Here is a 16,040-nt window from a genome sequence, read left to right on the forward strand (position 1 = left end):
CAACATAATAAACCTCGAATCTACATGACAATGCCAGGCCGAAGGTTTGGACTATGAAAATTTTGGTGTTTCCAAAAAAATGTGCCGATGGAAAGCGGATGCCGGCGTCCGGTTCTTTGTGCTCCGACCGATGTCCTCGCCGGGCCAATTGGCCAAATGACGTAGCATCCAAATTTTGATACAGTTATCTTTACCATGAAATCACTGTCTGGCTGTTTGCAGAATGGGATCGATGGATTTTGAATAGGTTCGGCCTTTTGTTCGTGTTATTAGGCATAATTTTGTACTTTTACCGATATGTGTATGTGAATCATACAGTGCTTTTTCATGATATCGGTTTGCGAAATAAATGGGCACATCAAAATGTTACTGCTATTGCCAAATTTTCTTTTCTCATGTGCGTTAGTGATCATGAGTGCGTTTGCTGTTGAAGATAACAAAAACATAAATGTTACAACACAACAACAAATGATGTGAGTTCTGATTTACAAACAGAAAAAGTAACTTAAATAAAGTTTACGAAATAGCACCCAACCCTAATACTAACCATAGCATACCCACACCCTGAACCTCCCAAAATAACCGAACTTTACCCACACCAAAAACACAATAGCATAAATAGACCAACGATTAACCTATTTTAGTGAAAGTCAAACTTTTGTTCGAAAACGATTCCTCAAATTCAAAGCATACAATGGAATGATCAAATAGTGCACTTTTCACGGAAACCAATGACATGGAACGAAATGGTGTGAAAAAAGTCCGAGTTACTATTGAAGGGCTTGGGATGGGCTAGGCTGAGGTAGGATGGGCTCGTGGGAATATGTCATGCAAGAACTTGCAACATGGATCCATTAACTAAGGATCCTGGATCCCAAATCCCACGTTTAGCAAAGGTTTTCGGGAACCCGGAACTCCATAAACTCGGAACAACTACAAAACTGTACAGTTTTTCGTGGGAAAAATTCCACTCTTTGTCTGCTTTCAAGGCTGAAAAGAATGGCATTTAAACATTTTTTGACAAAAAAATAATGACGCCATGTGACTGCCTGAATTACTATTTGTACCTATATGGAGTAAAGGTTTGTATGTTTCCGCGTAGATTCATTTACGCTAAATACGTCGTAGTGTAAGGATTGAAGACATTGCAACTTTTCAAGTTAAGTTTTCGACAAAATTGCCTACTATGCTACAATCGTTTCACGAAACGATGAAGAAGATTAGAAATCTATTATTATTCAATACAAATATTATTTTTGTAAGTTTGAGTATGTTTTTAATGGGGGAATATCATCCAATGACTTCTCTCGCCTTGGGCGAGGCGGGAAGGAGTGTCAGACACTTACTAACTAAAGACCACTCCGTTCCTACTCTTGTTTTTAGAGCCGGGGGCCCGGCAACCCGCTGAGCATTCCGCAGTTTTGGAAGTTTGAGTATGTTAAATACATAAATAGATTATGTAATCTAGTCTAGTTTAACTGATTATTATAATTGAGACTCGACACTGCGTCGCGCGCGATGCCAACACTCAAAATAAAAATCACGTAGCGTCACTCGTGAACTTTCGATACATGGATATCGAGTTTTATCTACTGCAGTATTTATAAAATATACCAGTTAGTTAATTCTTGGAACCAAAAAGTTTACTTGGTCTCAGACAAAGAATATATGGTGACGAGATCCGACGTGATTATGTACTTATATGCTTTTATGTAAAGTTTAAACCCCCGAAAGAACACGGTATTTTATTGCCGATTATTTATTTAAGTCCAAGACAAATATTATTTTTGTATGTATTGGCATTTTAGTCATAAAATCTTAGGCCATGTAGTGTCTTTGGCGACCAATTTCGTCTATCAGTGGATTTAGCAAATTGAGACAGACAGTAGAAGGTAGGTACCGAAAATAAATAATTCTCTCCTTTTCAAACATACCTAAAAGTAGTAACGTAATTTCTCGCCAAAGCCTAGAATTCTGGATCTAACCAGTATAGCCGATGGAAGGTACCTAGTTGTCCTTGTAAAGCTGTTGACCTGGCGAACAGTCTAGATGTCTTGCTTAGTACTTGTGTCGTATTTATAGCTACCTAGGTATACTTTATTTGCCTGACGCGTGCCACCACACCTTGGTAGTAAGCTAAGTATATAGGTACAACGTACATAGCACATATAAAGTTACGGTGTACATCGACCTAATTGGGGAAAAGCCCATTCAATGCTTTTAGTGCTGAGATATTCATTGACAAGCCTAGAATGGATTGTTTATACAGGACACTATCAGTTTACTATACTTAAGAATTATAGTTTACTATTAAGAAATCCTCGTGGAGAAAGTATAGGGATTTATAAAGCTGGGACTTAGATTGTAAATATTATACAGAGAAATTACCACTTATTTAAAAAACGTTGACTTTATTTAAAGTGCTTTGTTTATTTGAATTGCAATAACATTGAAATATGAAGGACAAGGATACATAGACCAATAAAAACAAAGTATAGATAAGCTCTAAATCTTATTGTTCAACAAATAGATACAACGTGACTTCCATGTATCGAAGTAGCTACATGTCAATCTAGTTTGATCAGTATTTATAAATGGGCTTAGACAGAAGATTGGATGGTTTTCAGCGGTACCTAGTGAAGTTATTATTTATGAACTATAAGGTCCCGTATACAGATCTGATCGACGTGGATTATACGCTTTGTTTATATAATTCTACAGTAAATTAAAGTTATAGATATCCTTTCAAACCTATTTTTGTCTTCCTACTCTTATCCCAAACATAATTATAACGAACTTCTTTTCTCTATACTGTGAGTCTTCGCTTCATCCGATTTATAATGTTTTTTCTTTATCGTCATCTTCTATTCCATTTTTCAATATTTAAATTCAGAACACAATCCGTCCGCACGTGTTTCTTTTATTGAATAAAAATCGTCTTGATACCACTGATATTCGTGTTTGGAGAGTTTAAATCTTGAATTTCACTTCCCATAAATGTTTATGAAAGAAAATTCAATATTATATCCATGATACCGGTGGAGAACAATCGTGTGATTGTTATTCATTAATCAATAAATATATTTCTGTGATCGTTAATAAAATAATCAATAAATAAATCATAGGCCGGATTAGGTGGGATCTCACGATAGGCTACCGTCCTCTATTAACCTTTCGTATGCCGTATATAAGACAACAATAGAAAATACGTTGAGTCTTGCTTGGATCTGCATTCCGACACACGACGGTTTAAACATATTTTTAGGAAGCGTAAATGACCATACTTATAATCCAGGCATGCACGGAAATTTTTAGCTTCCTACTTCTTTCAGTAACTTTAGCAGTGTGTTGTCTATCAGTCACTAAGTAACGGAGAGTTTTACTTAGACATACGTATTATGATATATTATGTATATTGAAACTATGCTGATTGTAGGTAAAGGTACGCTCTTTTTTCGACCTGTCCGCTAGTAACTTCTTTATCTAACCATCTAAAGACATATTAATCCCCACTTGAATAGTGATCACGCGAATATCATACATGCTATAACCTGATATCACTACAATACCACACAAGTAACCTTTTACTATTTGTATTTTAAGAGAGATAACGTTTAATATCTGATTATTATATTTACAACTATAGATAGATATCGAAATGTTGAAATAACTGTAGAGGAAACTTCGTATCTTTTAGGTAATTAGATAAACAGAGACATCTAGACGTTTTTGGAGCCACTTGTGGTGGAAAGAGGTGTAGGTACCTGGTACATGTTAGGCATAGTTATCATGTGCCGTTGTACACTGCACTGCACAGAGAGGTTCAATTATGGTATAAAGGTCTTCATAAGAAGGTGCCATAACAGGCGTTGTAGTTGGTCTACTAAGAGGACTCAGTGCTTCCTTTAGGTGCAAATGGTGGCCACTGATGGTGGATTTTACCCTAAATAGCTAGTGGCCTTTTGAGGCTTTCCCCCAGTCAACTAAAAAATATGGTACGTATTGAATAAAATAGTCCCTTTTCGCGCCTTTGTTATTAATCTCATGTAACTTGACACAATGCCAGTCATCATAATATAGCCGAACATATTCCAAAAACTAATAAATAATAGTAAATGTAAGTACTTTCACCGATTCGGATATTGGTCCTTTAACCTTTTACTTGGTAGACGTACTTAGAATCCTTTACTGATGAGATTATAAATGAACTTTTAAAAATTAGATAAGTACCGTCAGATTGTATGTGAGTCAGGAGAAAGGATAACAGTTCATATACCCTTTAGACAAAGTCTATAGTTAATGTTAATTATGTATTCGTATAGATGTAGATTTAGATATAGGACATTACATGATAACAGGACCATAAAAGAATCGATACTATAAAATATAATAAAGCTGAAAAGCTTTGTAATATTTTTATTTGTCTGGGACTATCAGTCAAAATCGAAAAAGCATTTAGAAATTGCATTCATTATTGACTTTTTACAATCTATATGTAGAGACAGAAAGAGATCTCAAGAGAAGTGCATATGTATATTTTAACACATTAGACGCCATGTCGGACAAAGTTGTCCGACACTAGTGGAGGAAAAGCCTTAACAGTTTTTTCTTGGCAGTGAAAAGCTTAATCTGGAATAGCCATAGGCTACTTTTTATCCCAATAAATGTGTATTTTTTACTCTGTCTCAGTTTTATCTTTAGACCGATGTTCTTTGTTCCCTGAAGTTAATTACATTGTGTACATGAGTTAATAGTACTTAACGTACAAACAAAATAATTAAAAACACGACGTAAAAGTTTTATATTTATAATGAGAGTCCGTTTGTATGCACGTGCTGGACACACTCGAAGTTGCATAATGCGGTCACACAACGCTGCGCCGGCGCCGCCCTAACCGTTCGTGTTTTGTTATTTATTATACGCGTCACATTAAAAAATGTTATTTTAATTGATTTAAGTGAGCTGTTATTATCCTTTTTATTTAATTGAATTGTACATATGTAGACATATAAAAGTATACCTATCCTTCTAGAAAATTATGTTTATTCAGTATTCTTTCTTTAATTTTATAAATAATGTTGCCAGATTAGAATATATCAAATCATTTCAAATACACGTATCATCATCAGATTCACAAAAAATACATAATAATATTTCCTAAAAAAATGTTTTGCTTCGTAATAAGAAAGCATGCATTTTTAATTATTTTTTACAACTATAAATTTGTAAGCACATCTTTCATGTCAACTACGATGCTACACTACATAGTATACCTACTTGGAAATGTCTACGAGCTACGCAAGAACGCGCTACGGCAGAACGGTAACTTACTTGAGCTTTTCCGTGAAGGCGGCCTCTACGAGACGTAGCAAGGTATCGTAGCACTTCAGTCGCACAAAGTCCAATCACGCTACACACGGTCGCTTAGTGTCTCCAACACACCGGGATCACAGCACGGGTTAACCACTGGACAGCTAAAACCAAATTGTGGACATTTCTACTTCATAATTCAGTTAAATCACATTAAGGGGGGGACGACAATGGGAGAGCATCGATGTGAGCGAATCACACCATCGCTACGCATCGCTAATTTTCTATAAAGATCCGTATTTTGTAGTGCTGGTCGCCGAACGAGTATCATTATACTTTGTGGGCATGCGTGGACCATTGTTACACTAACAAATTCAGTGCGAGCGACCTGTGTGGTCATTATAGCTTATGGCTAAACACGAAAGTGTGCATGTCTAGTCACCGATGTTGCATACCTATTTCACAAATACCATAGAAGGTGACTTAGTAAAATAAATACGTAGTTCATAAGACGTAGTAGCATTTCACAATAATAGAATCTTCGTAGACATTAACAAAAGCGTTTGTCGTCTCGTAGCAAGACGTCGAAGCCTCGTAGTAGTTCGTAGCATATCTATCGTAGTTAATCAAGCAAAGATTGAATTTGCATTTGTATGATAGACATGTAGTATGAGATCTCATTAAACTTAACAAGCATACATTCAGTGACCCCAAAGAGTGCGCTTTTCCGGAAGCTACGTACAATGGCATGAGTCGTCGGCGTCGGCTCACTATCCAATATGGCGCCCGTCCACCATTGCGCGTCAACCGTCGCACGCGCATCGCGCAGATTAAAATCTGTAACAAAAATATTAATGTCTGTCTGTAACTATTATTATACGTCATAAAAATATGGTATCTATTTAAAAATATTGATTACTATCATACACATTTATTTGCCAACGAAGACCGAAGAATTAAGTTGGATGGATCGATAGTGGTTGTTAGGATTGGTCACCAGAATTATTTCAAAATTACCTCTGAAAGCATATCAGCTGGCTTCTTATGATTATCTTCAATAGATTATTAACCCTTTGATAGGCCTTTTCGAGATTGTATTCAAAAATAGGCCGACGATGAATACGCACAATATAAAATACAATGATTGATCATGCGTCAAATCTGTGAACTAGATCTCATGTTGTTGTTCGATTTCGCATGTAAGATATTCTAAATGTTTGATTTGAGCGTATTATGATACTCATATTAATATTCTGACTAAATTCGTCGCAAATGTAACGGAACATTTGGAACATCAAGTCTATCGACTGGTGGTCGACCGGTTCATCGCTGCCGATTTGTAAACGAATCCCTCTAGGTACCGTTTTATTTTGTTATGTAGTAGTAAGTGATCAAGTTTTATAGAATATATCAGAAACAATTATTTTATTCTACATATAAACAACTCGCAGAAACGAACAAAACCGCCGTCCCAAGCTAGTTAGTTACAAGTGAATTAATTACAATATTGTTTCGCACCATGACCTTGGTAGCGCACACACGGTCATCACTCATCATCGCTGATCCAAAATGGTGATTACAGGTCGCCATGTCGGTTCAAAGGATTTACAAAATGACAACGATAATGGTAGGCGGATCCACCATCATGTTTTAATATTAAAACAATGAAAATCCTGGGAATGCGTTATCTTGTTCAATCTGCATACAAGAACGTGTTACTATAGCCATTTCAATTAAGTGTATGGCGTAATTCGTTTACAATCTAATTGGGGATTGTATTAATACTATTAATATGAAGTTCAAGCGCAAACAATTGTAGCATAATACATATCTGAAAGTTTTTCAGTTTTTCGGCTTATGTACGTTAGTATTTGAGGAACTCGCATATAGTTTCAAACCATCACACATTCATGAGCAGTATTCCGCGACACACGACGCGGTGCCCATCGCGAATCTACTATTAAACAACAGTCTTAATTTTTGACAGCGATTTCATTGCATTGTGTCCTTGATTATATTATTGTTATTCTTTGATATTTACATTGTCTTAAGTTTTGTCTTATTGGTATTTAAGTAAATTAACAGATATATGTATGTTGCATGCTGTGCTTACCTGTAAGGTATTGAGGCACTAAATTTGTATTCCTTATACTGTTAGCAAAATTTGTATCGGTGTACTCAATTATTGGTGAGCCAAATAAATAAAATAAAAAAATAAAATTAAAAGTTTTTTGTCTATATTACTTAGGTATATCATCAATATTCCATAAAAACATTCAGCTCTGAAAGACTGATATAATGCATCAAAACCCTGTTTGTAGGCAAAATAACCTAAAATAAATACCTACCTGACAATATACCTAAGTCACAAAAAGGAAAACTGTTTTTGTAAAACCAGGAAAACTAATCTTTCACCGTATTCAGAAATAGCATTGCTTTGTACTGAGATAAATTGGATATGCACCAATAAACATAGTACGTAGGTAGGTAAAATGAACTAAAATAAATCACGTCCGAATAAAAATAATAATAAAAACGATAAGGAACAAACAATGTCGAGTTTTATTCAAATAAGAAAATATTTTTGCGTCATAGTCATAGAGATAATTATACGGTTTATATGTTCATTTACTTACACCTGCTATCTCAATGTAAATATTTGTTGAAACAGCTGTTGTTTTCGAAGCTTCTGGAAGTTATTAGTTTTTGTTACAATTTTACAACTTGTTGTGCTCCTTACTTTAATATCTACTCCACAGTATACACATGTGTGACCCTTTTTTTTGATTTTGGGCCCTCTACCTGCGTGATCCTATATTTACAATAAAAAATTACTCCTTTATCCTGGATTTAATATCATGAATGAATGATCTCATCTCATTGATGCACATTTAAATAAAATTGCTTTGTGATAAGTATGGTTGTAGTGGCCCGGAAGTTTAGGTAAGACGCCCGCATCTCATGCATAAGAGACAGCAGTGGCCACTTATAGGCTATTGATGATAAAGTATGTAACACAAGGACTTAAACTCAAATTGCTTTAGTACTTTTAAACATGCCTAACAAAAGGTTTCATCAGAACCAATTTACTAAGCACCTGTTTCACTACTTTCATATAAGTAGCCGATACATTTATATGACAGATAGTTCTATACAAATTACGTTCTTAATTCCAATTTATCTGGTGAATAGCGACTATCCAGACACTATGATACAGGCCCTAACTCTATTAATAATTAAATCATTAAGGAGTCCATTAAATACAGACAACAATGTACCATCACTATCGTATTCCTTAGTCCTAAACGCTATAATTTATCAGTAACAATGTATAGACTATGAGTAACAAAGGTTTTTTTACTATTATGTATGACCAATGGGACGACAAAATCGATTTAGACGCAGTCTCATTTCTAACGGTGATTAATACAATACTTTTGTATAAAATGTTAAACAGTTACCTAGATACATGAGTGAATGTTTCAGCCTAGGTCATTGGAAATAGTCTGGAACTAAAAATATTTAGAGTGTAGAGAAAATAGTTTATGTATTCATTGACCAATAGTGCGTATTCTGAATCTATGTAGTCATGATGGGGCCTTAGACAAAGTAACAATTTAAAAACGATAACGAAGTTCGAAAAGTCTAAAATGTATGGAGGTGCGTTAAGTCACGTGGTCAATCGACATCGTTATCGCAATTTGGTAGACAATGTAACATTTCATAACGAAACCATAAAGTAACGAATACGTTAGCGAACGTTATCGTGTTTACTCCATACAAATGCGTAGACAAGCAGCACTTTCAGTGTTCGTCTTCGCCTCGATCGTGATCGTCATTAAGGATAACGAAACGAACGCTAAAACGTTGTAGTTATCGACTAATATCGACACAATATGGCCGGATTTCATTCTACAGCTGATTTTTGACCTTGGTTGATGACATACTCTTGAGTATTTATTTTATGTTAGAGGCATTACTGCAGGTTAAATAAATTATAAAATGCATTCTCTTCGTTTATTGTGGGCTGTACACAATGAGAACGCCTGGGAGAGGCGTCAAAACCGATTAAATCAGCGACGGCTATTGGAAACAATTGGAGAAATGCCTGAATTGTTTTTCATCTAACATTTCAGACTTAATAAAAGAGCATTTAGGAAATTATGCAAGGACCTAGAAGCTCATGCACGATTAAAAGGTTCTACTGAGATTCCCCTGGAACTAAAGGTAAGAAATTTTACATTAATTAAACAATATAATTATATGTATTGCAGGCAACCAGATACTTATGTTGTTGGTTATTGATCCTAATAACTTGAGTTAAAGCATTATTCGTCTGGTTAGTTTTATATATTATAGGTACTATATAACAAAAATATTGTGGTACGACACAATACTTTATTAACTGCTGTAGAGGTAAGTAAAAATAAAACCACATAATCTAAATCTGTATTATTATAATTTTCAGGTGCTGTGTGCTCTTAGCTTTTTAGCTACTCGCTTGCCGCTGTCTCGAAGGAGGTCGCTCAAACGGTCGGGAGAAACAGCAGACTGCGGTGTCGCTGGCGATCTCCACCGCGGACCACGCCTGATGGATGGAAAAATATTATTTATATTAAATATTTATGTATAAGATTTTTTATAAATACTAATGCATAATTTATATAATAGGTAATATTTATAAATAATAATTCATAACCAGATTAACCAAGTTAAAAACTAATTTATCAAAAAATTAAATGGTGTCTTTCATGTAAGTGAAGTTACTTGGTTGACTAATGTTATTAAGAATACTTTATAAAACATTTCGATTTATTTATTTGCCATCTACCTACTAGAGACAATTAAGTAGCTCATTTTTGAGCAGATCCCTTGAAGGTGTATACCTAGTACTTACATTAAATCCTAGTTTTTCTATAGTCTTGTCCATAGTTATAAGTATAATATATATGTATATGTTATAAGTGTAAATGAGATTAAAAAGCCAATTTGGCATGAACTTTTGAAAAATAACAATAACATGCGGGTTTGGACACCAAAGTATAGCTTGTACTATACTATTATATGTACTTGTTTGAATTTTTGTAGTAAGGAGTTTAATGTAAGTTTAGTGTAAGTTTTCTTTTACATATTTGCTTAAAAGAAAACTTACAACTAAGAAAGCAAATGTTTTATGGTATATGCCAATAAACATTTCTTGTTTCTTTCTTACTATGGGTGTCAGAGATTGATCATCATCATTATAATTATAAAAAGTCCCCAGTCCAGTTATAACAGAGAAAATTATTACAAGCCAATTTTCATAACTTGTGGTTATGAAAATTGGCTTGTGTCCACTTATCCAAAACCCTTTAGAAAATAGCTTGCTAGCCGTTCTACCATCACACCAGTCTTTCCAAAAATGTTCATTAGATCCTTACTTTTTATCACTTGTCTGTAGTCTTGCTGCCACCACCACCAACAGCATTCAATATGTTTGTCAGTTCAGTCCACAGTCGGTCTGACCGTACCCAACCTAGTGATGCAGCAAGAGGCCTCGCCGGGTCACCATGACTGTAACATAAACAAACAAAGATTCAGTATAAGTACTTCATTGTTAAGATTGCGTCATTCGTACATTACATACTAGTGAATACAACTGGGATTTACTTACTTTGCCATATCCTCAAGCAGCATTGACAATTGTTGGGAACTTGTTCGCACTCTTGATTCCATGTTTCATCACTATCACTAAAAATTATAATAGATTAGAACACCAGTAATTTATAAAAATGAGTCTATATTGATTATCATTAAGACTAAAACTTAATATCAAAGTTAATGATAATTAAAACTTAATATAAACAACAATTTAGAATAATAATACTCTATTCACTTACTTACTAGTATAAAGTTTTGTTTTTATTATAATTTACAATACTTTAGCAACTCTTTATTTCTATGATTTCACTCAAGTAAAACGACTACTTAAAACAAAGACTTTTTACTTACTAGAAATAACGTGGACTGTCTTATGCGAGGGCTAGTTCGAAATTGAACTAATAAAGTCATATTTCTCTTGGGAAGCACTTGAGCCCAGCAGTTTTTCGGATATTTACGTCTGGGCTAAGGACATTGCAGCACAACCACTTGAAGCCCACCGGCGCGGCGACCACCGGCACCGTGCCGATCCCGTGACGTCACCCAGCGCTCCAACGTCGCTGACTGTGATAACATCACCCTCACGAAGTACGGCGATCGCCAACAACTCACTTATTCTTATCAGTAAAATTCGAAAACAGTAATAACTCGCGGGAATAATCCGATTTGAACTTCTTGAGTGACACTGACAGCTAAATTTTCGTTACCATAAACAATATTTTTGCTTTTTAGCGAATAATCGATTCGACACAACGATAACGATCGCGATGTTACTTTGGCTAAGAAATATTTGTCGTTATCGTTGAGACGATGACGATTTTAGATATCGTTTCGCTACCAAGCGATGTTACTTTGTCTAAGGACCCAGACTACCTATTAACATTTTCGAAATCCTCGAAAGTTTAAACCTATTTGGTTAAATGTTAGCGTAGTAACAATATTATCTCATCTATCTTTTTAAGATCCACACATACATTTTAACGATATTTCAAACAACTATATACCCTATATAGGGTATACCCTGTTCTTTACTATAGTAGTTAATAGAAACTGTCATTTCAATGGTTACAATATAAAATATTATATAAAAACAGATATGAATATTATTAAACAAGTTCTTTTATTTGAAAATAATTTAGATTACCTAGGTAGTCGGAAGTGTCTCATTGTGAAATATGTAGGTACTACCTATACGTAAATCTCTAACGTGAAGGTAAACCTTGATATGTATTACGTCAACTTTACCTAGTTATCCTCAATCCAACATAATAGAAAATAATTAGTCACCGCATAGGTTTTCTCTTCCTAGTTTTTTTATGAGGTCACATGAAGGAAGTCATGAAAAACCTAGTTATTGTTTTCAGATTTATAGTGAATAAAAGTACAAATTACAATAACATTGATGACTTATGTCATTATTTTCCTGGTTTTATACATTTTTTTACTACACATAAACACTACAGAAAATATTTCGTTTAGATAGAATTTTATTATCAACTGGCTGATGCCGGCTAGCCTCGCGTGACTTTCTGACAAATAAAAGTAGCCTAAATTACTCCTTGGTACATCAGCTACCTGCTAATTAAAGTCCCGTCAAAATCGGTCCAGCCATTTCAAAGAAGAATAAAGAGCGTTGGTGTTTAGGACCTACGAGTAATTTACTACTTTTTATTAGCAAGAGAATTGAGAAAGTATATTCATTTGTGTCTGACAAGTTACAAAACAAAATTACATAGTCCTATCTTTCGCTTCTTCGATAATAACCCATAACACTAATGGTGAGTTGGTTTACTGATATCTTCGTACGTGAACTAATGCATTGTTACCTTTTTTATCTAAAATATTTCCCTGCTAACTATACTTTAAAACCTTTTTTTACTTGCTCCACTCTATTGTTGTTTTTGTGCCGACTATTGCCTACCAATTGCAAAAGTTTATTGAATAGAGCAATACTCCAGAAGATTCGATTGAATTTCTAGCAACCTGTCACTACATGGACTAAATTGTTAGTGGCGTGTTGCAATCCTACTAACTTAGCAGGTCATTATGGAATAATGAATTCTATTAGCTAGATATTGTTTGATTTAATAAACATGTCAATCCTAATTTAATATTATTAATGTGAAAGTTAGTGAATAGAATTACAGAGGGTTTAGTACGGGTTTTTTCGTATAACGTAAAACAAACTTGTACTGAGGATACATGCATCTATCCATTGTTTAGATGAAATGTATATCAGCTAAAAACTAGGTATTGAACGAATCTAGATGTTTTGTATAGATATATCCTAGCGACGCGACATGACTCCTAACATGAGCTAGCCATTAGTAAAATAGGTAATATTTTTAATAACTTGCAATTTACTAACATGATAATATGAAAATTAAACTTTATACAATACGTCTTTATGAAGAACAGTAAAAATATTACCACTAGTGACGACAACAACATAAAAAAATAAATAAATTAAAAAATTAAAAAACCCGACTGCATTAAATAAACGCTTTAAATAAACAACTTTTAAAGTAAAAACAAGCTACAGTCTAAAAGTGTAGATAGCAAATGCTATTACCACAAAATTAAATATTTTTAAAAAAAAATAATAATCTTATGCGAAACATAATTGAGTGCAACAGTCGAGACCCATATTGAATGAATTTTAGTCTAATTTATTTAATGGGTCCCGACTGTTACACTCAATTATGTTTCAGGACATAAGATTATTATTTTTTTAGAAAAATTAATTTAATTTTGATAATAGCATTGCTATCTACACTTTTAGACGAGCTTGTTTTTACTTTTCAGTTTTTATTTAAAGCGTTTTTTATGCAGTCGGGTTTTTTAATTTTTTTAATTTGAATTTATATTTTATTTAACACTTTTTAGTTAGTTCTATAACTACGGCTATGTGTTTCTCAAGATTTCACCCGCGACACGAAACGACAGTTCAGAAACCGCTAGTCAATCGCGTCGCGTAGTACCTATTAACGAGTATTTAGTTTGGATAATAAAGAACCTAATTCACATAGTATTTTTTTTTATATTCAGTGATATACCATTTTGGAATCCTTTTTTATTCTTTAATTTGATACCCATATTGTACAAATAAAAAAAATTTTTTTTTAACTTCTCTCTAGGGCGCCTCACGGCCGCCATGTTGGTTTTTGTTTTACGTCAATATATCTAAGAACACTTGGGTAATTAAGACGAATCCAACGATCTGATTGTCGAAATCCATCAAGCCGTTTCGAAGAAATGAGGTAATAAAGAATATTAGGCTCATACATACAAGATACGCGCGAAAAACATAAGACTTCCTTGGCAGTCGGGAAAAACAAGCCCACTTTGTCAGAAATAGCCTGAATCGTAGAACTAACATAACATTAATATGAAGTTGATAATTATACCATTAAAATAGAACGTGCAAAATAGGTTGCCCATATGCTAAAAACATACTCGTTAAATAAATATTTGAAAGGGATTCATTCATCAACAATAGATAGGATGAAAATCTTTATTAAAACATTGTTAAACACATTCGTATCGTTACGTAACCACGTACATTGTTTGAGCGAGATAAGTAAACATTGAATAATTATCAACACCACTTCGCGTGTTACTCACAAGACCGGTTTTTATTCAACATTTGGCACAAAGTTATACATTGTGCTTTTACATAGTCAATGTTAACTACTTTTTTAAGTATAGACAGCAATGTATTACAAATTTGGCGTCGTTGTCCGCAAGGCTACCGATTAAAATGTCTGTAAATAATCTTGATCCTTAGTTTGGTCTTGAATCGTGAACTTGACCGTGAAATGTTTGCACGCTGCGTAGTCGTGTTTTGTCCGAGATTTTTTCTATTAAGAATTCTTATGTTATGAGCTCGCTATATATATAGAAGCTCACTCAAATTGAAACACATAGTTGTATGGGCTGATTTTGTTGCGTAATTCAATTTTGTTATTATACTAATGCGGAAATAATGAACCATGTCCATGCCATGGTTTCAATATAAATATTTTATTCATTTATTGACAAAATTACAAACAGTCAATAACTGGCTGGTGTGTGTGTGAATAATATTTGTCTGCCTAATAGACTAACAATCGAGTTATCTAACATGCATTACAGTCATACCATGTCAGTGTAACTAACAAGGCTATCTTTGTTCTACATAGTACTATACTAACTGGTTAATTGAAGACATAAGTACTTAAAGTACCAGCTTCAACCTAGGCATTGTCATTGATTCTGTATTTCACTTTTCTATTGCATTATAGTTGCGAAAACGCCACCGAAACCAGTTGCAACACCATCCTAGCCAATCGTAAGACCTTCTGTTATGAAACCAATAATTTTATTTCAGTTTCCCTTTCTTAATTGCTGAAAAGAAATTTAACAAGCCCTTGTCCCAATTTTCTTATCATGGCAATTTTATTGATTAATTTGTGTTTGTTTGTTTTTAATTGGCGAAGGACAGTCCAATCCGGCCTTTAAAAAACTAAGTACGTTGTCTTGACAACAGAATTAGATATATCCCAAAACAGTTTTACTAATTGCTATGTAAGATTATCTAATCTTTTATTAATTCGTCTATAAGTAGCATACAATCATTAACTTTATACATTTTAATATAGCTTTATCAATCAAACGACCTTGTAACTATGTTATAAATAACCAAATCAGTACCGTACTGACTAGGTAAACAATTTCTTCTATGACCAAAATCTCATGTGGGTACTGAATACAATACACATGTAATTAAAAGTGTTAATAGTTTTACTTCATTACCACGACTATGTTGTTTTGAACCTACTCCAACATCGATAAAATACATAACTTTGCCTTCATACTTTTGCGTCAATATTATCCAGATAATCTGATACCCTAGCATTGACCGAGATCCTGACTACATTCTTCGGAAGTAGTGATTTATTACCATATAAAGTTTTATTGAACAACCAATGGAAGTGCAGAAAATTGCATTAAGTAATCGCAATCGTTGTCAGATGCTGATCACCTTCCCACCGAGTGTCTCGACCGTAGCATGCGTACGTGATCTGTAAGTCGCTGGAGAAGTTGTTGTG

At 34.1% G+C, this 16,040-nt stretch overlaps 1 protein-coding gene across 9 annotated transcripts in view; it reads right to left on the reverse strand.

Annotated features, from left to right (window-relative positions):
- Window positions 1-16,040, reverse strand: part of LOC118266035 (uncharacterized) — a 56,065-nt gene that overhangs the window by 18,966 nt on the left and 21,059 nt on the right. For all 9 annotated transcript variants that reach the window (XM_050694713.1, XM_050694708.1, XM_035579377.2 and 6 more), the window contains exons 2-3: window positions 6,053-6,147; window positions 5,332-5,474 (exon numbers count right to left, since the gene is read on the reverse strand). The gene's annotated coding sequence lies outside the window, so the exon portion shown is untranslated. The remainder of the gene's footprint in view (window positions 1-5,331; window positions 5,475-6,052; window positions 6,148-16,040) is intronic.

Source organism: Spodoptera frugiperda, chromosome 7 (assembly GCF_023101765.2).
Source record: "Spodoptera frugiperda isolate SF20-4 chromosome 7, AGI-APGP_CSIRO_Sfru_2.0, whole genome shotgun sequence".
NCBI classification, from domain to species: domain Eukaryota; kingdom Metazoa; phylum Arthropoda; class Insecta; order Lepidoptera; family Noctuidae; genus Spodoptera; species Spodoptera frugiperda.